The sequence below is a fragment of the Micropterus dolomieu genome, linkage group LG11, assembly GCF_021292245.1.
Source record: "Micropterus dolomieu isolate WLL.071019.BEF.003 ecotype Adirondacks linkage group LG11, ASM2129224v1, whole genome shotgun sequence".
NCBI classification, from domain to species: Eukaryota; Metazoa; Chordata; class Actinopteri; order Centrarchiformes; family Centrarchidae; genus Micropterus; species Micropterus dolomieu.
This window is the reverse complement of record NC_060160.1, coordinates 28,378,838-28,383,259: the sequence shown is the minus strand read 5'-3', so window position 1 is coordinate 28,383,259 and position 4,422 is coordinate 28,378,838.

Genomic DNA, 4,422 nt, shown 5'->3' with positions numbered 1-4,422 from the left:
TGCGATGACGGACTTGCGTGTGAAGTGCTGTTGAACACGGTGACAGGCTGCAACATGAGGCCTGGTAATAAAGAGGGACACTGATGCTGTGCAGGGGCTGAAATGTTTCTTCTCTCGGCTGAGGAATTGCACATCAGCTTGCTAGCCTACAACAACAAGAAACTGAGAAAGATACTGTGTGCAGTGAAATTCGCAGCGATTTCACACTGAAAAGACAGCTGACAGCAGCAGAGAGTAGAACAGATTTAAAGTTTGACAGCAGCAATATGATAGGCTAATGGAGATCATGGAAAAATCTGGTCAGCTGGTTAAGAAGTTTGCAGAGTGAGAGAGAAATGAAAGAGAATGGATGAAGATAGTGTCCCTGATTGAACTTGCGCCATCTGAGTCGCCACTTCATTTTTCCAGGGCTTCAGCCCAGAATGTTTTGATGGTAGCCCCAAATGTAGCTCAACAACAACAAAACTATTTTCTGTATTAATATGCAATAATCCTCATAACGCAAGAACGGAGGCTACTCGCAATAATATTGCTACATTTTATTTGAAGTTCATGTGACGTGAGATTTCTGTCTGGTCACACGTGTTTTCACTTTTGGTTTTCTACCTCTGATGAAGAGCAGTGTGCTCGTCTCAACGAGTAGGCAACAGTCCCAGAGGGCTCTGTCAGACGGTCTAAAGAGGGTAGCCTACAACAATCTCAGCAGAGCGATAACACAGGGTAACGCACAGCAGAGGGGCAGGTAGATTTTGTTAAAATAGTATGACTTTATTCTCATTAGATTGCAATTTTATTCTCGTAATATTACTAATAATAAATTGTAATAAAAAATACGTAATAATAATATGACTTTTGTCTCAAAATATTATTCTGCAAATGTCAGAGAACACAGATGTACAGAAGAGATTCTGAATGTGCAGAAAGTTTTGAACACGAGCAGAAAAGCTGCTGAAACACAGAAGCTATTATTGTCCAGGAGTTTCTAACTAAATTAAAATAAATTTATTTATCACTGAGGTGAAAAGGTGCCATATGCACATTTAGAGACTTTACTTCAGCCATACCTGCGTGTGTGTTGACTCAGCAGGGGTGAACTTAAATGAGAAAAGTTGATCTACAGGAGAAACATATCTGACAGCAATACAGAATGTCTGAGAGTCTTACTGCATTATGTTAAATTATATTTTTTATATTTTCAATTGACACCTGAATTTTATGTTTCCCTTTTCCTCAATAAATTAGTGCAGTAAAAATCACCAGAATGCAGGAAATTAAGTGTTTCAAGCACACATTTTTCAGGGGGAGGACCCCCAAACCCCCCAGTCAATATTATTAGTGTTAATTATGGTCACTAGTAATTATAATAATCATAATGTATTTATATAGCCTATGATCTTTAATAAAGACAATGTAGCTGAAGAAAAAAGAAAGAAATGGAAGGTGTAAAAGACAAGGCTCAGTTTGACAAATGGCAAAACATGAAAACATGTAAGATTTCTGGGCTGGGCTAAGCCCCCAAAGAGCCTGGCAACGCCCCTGACTTACACTGAGCTTTATCATTGTGTATGAACCAAACTTTTGGAATCTTTTAACAACACCCTTTAGTACAGTGTTTAGTTAATGAAATAACACAGTCATCAGCCCTGAAAATGAATATTATGATATTATGGCCAAAAGTACTGGTGGAAACAACCGTATTGTTCATGTTTCCCTCAAGTTGTAGTTCCTTTAGAGGAGCTTCTGGTTCTGGTGTTTCCCATTAACACACTCTGGCAGTACAGTAGTACCTGTACAGCCTGGGGCTTTTTTCTATTTGAAAACATGGCTCACATGGTTCTCATCTACGAAAGGGGGCTTAAGTGTCATTCCAATCCCTGATCCCATATTTCTCCCCCTTTTTTTCCTGGGTCTTTTCCAGACATTCCTGCCTGGCCAAAGTCCTGGAAACTAAAACCCACCGGTGATGTCATCCCTTGGATCACAAGGGAGGGGAGGGGAGAGGGAGAATAGTCTGGTCATTTTGGCTGTGGAGGGCAAGCTTAGAGCTGCAGGGGATTGAGGGGAGGGAAGGGGTAAGGTTTCACCAGAAAAAGAGCTGAACAGTGAGGTGTTGATCTTCCTGATACAGTACTTCCTGTACAGCTTTGCAGGTTCCTTCGAGGATCCACAAAACGACAAGACAACTGCAACTCTACATCAAACTGACATAATGAGAAGGTAATCAGCTGATTTACATATTGATTCCATTAGCAAACATAGAGCAGTGATCTTTTATTCTTTTTAAGATTATTATTTCTTTATTTCTGCTTAACTGGACACTGACAGTAGAGAAAGACAGAGGACAGAGAGAGGAGATGACATGAAGCAAAGGGCCCAGGCCGGTTTCGAACCCAGGCCACTGCAGCAAAGATAACAATGGTACAGGCTCTACCAGTTTAGCTACTTGTGCACCCTGAGGTAGTTGTCACGCTGTGGGCCTGCTTGCATTGGTTAGTTCTTAGTTTTGTTATTTCAGTCTCTTCTGTATCTGTTATGTAGTATATGTTGTTGTTGTTTGTCTGGTTATTATCCGTCAGCTGTTGTTTAGTGGTGTTTTGCCCATGTCTAATCTGAGTTCTATCTTTGCTTCAGTCTGTGTATCTTGTTAGTATAGTCGTAATCTGTCTGCTTGTGTCGGTTCCCCCAGTTATTCCTCTACTTGCATGTCCACTAAACACTTTGAGGTCCAGTTAATGTATGGTCTTGTGTTTTGCATCTGTGAGTATCTGTCTGTTTTCCCCTGCTGTCACTCTACCGGTCTGTGTGCTTGATTAGTCCATGTCTTTCACCTGTGTATCCCCTCCCAGATCCCTAGTCCCTGGTGTTAAATGTTTGCTGTTTCTGTTCAGTCACTGTCTGGTCTTTGTCATGTATGATGTGTGTCCTGCCTGTTCTTGGAACTACCAGTTCATCATTTTGGATGTACCTGTCTCTGCAACCCGTAAGCTTTAATGCTTGTTTTTGGTTTGGATTCAAATCCTGAACATGATGTCGCCTCTCTAGTGTCTTGCGTTTGGGCTCTCTCCTGCGTGCACTCATCAGGATCCTGACAGTAACCATTTTTAAAGAAGAAGAATTGATAATCTAGTCTATGAAACAAAGTCCATAAAAAATAATAGCCAGTTAATCGATTGACAAAAATTGATCAACAACCATTTTATTCATTGATCATTTAATTCAATTCAATTTTATTTATATAGCGCCAAATCACAACAACAGTTATCTCACAGCGCTTTTCATAAAAGAGCAGGTCTAGACCGTACTCTATGATGCTATTTACAGAAGCCCAACAGTTCCCACCAAGAGCAGCACTAGGCGACAGAGGCAAGGAAAAACTTCCTTTTAAGAGGCAGAAACCTCGAGCAGAACCATGGCTCAGGGTGGGCGGCCATCTGCCTCGACCGGTTGGGGTGAAGGAGAGAGAGGGAGAGGGGGGGGGGGAAGGCAGCCTACACAGTAAAGGTGATGTTGCTATAGACTAAATGAAAAATCCATCCATCCATCGTCAACCGCTGATCCTGCGTACAGGGTCACGGGGGGGTGAAGCCAAACCCGGCTTACATCGGGCGATAGGCGGGGTGCACCCTGGACAGGTCACCAGTCCATCGCAGGGCCACACATAGACAGACAACCACTCACACTCACACCTAAGGACAATTTAGGGTCACCAATTAACCTAGTCAGCATGTCTTTGGACGGTGGGAGGAAGCTGGAGCACCCGGAGAGAACCCACGCAAACACGGGGAGAACATGCAAACTCCACACAGAAAGGCCGGGGCAACTGGGGTTTGAACCCGTGACCTTCTTGCTGTGAGCAGCAGTGCTAACAACTGCACCACCGTGCCGCCCCTAAATGAAAAATGGTACAGATATTTATAGTAGTGTTAATGATAATAATCGTAATGTTAATGATTATAATAACAATAGGACTAGTAACAATAGTTGTTGTAGCAGAGGGTGTCGAGCAGGAACACGGGGGCAGCAGGTAACCCGCAACCACAGATCCAGACTTCACAGCTCCAGAGCCAGAAAACCTGCAGGAAGTGATAGGAGGAGAGAGGAGAGGGACGAGAAAGCACAAGACTACCAGAAAGGGGAGAAGTTGTGTTAGTAACATGCAATAATGGGATGAGGTTGCATACAGAGGGAGAGAAAGTAGAGGAGAGAGGAGCTCAGTGCATCATGGGAAATCCCCCGGCAGTCTAGGCCTATAGCAGCATAACTAAGGGATGGTTCAGGACTAACCTGAGCCAGCCCTAACTATAAGCTTTATCAAAGAGGAAAGTCTTAAGCCTACTCTTAAATGTGGAGATGGTGTCTGCCTCCTGAACCCAAACTGGAACCTGGTTCCACAGGAGAGGAGCTTGATAGCTGAACGCTCTG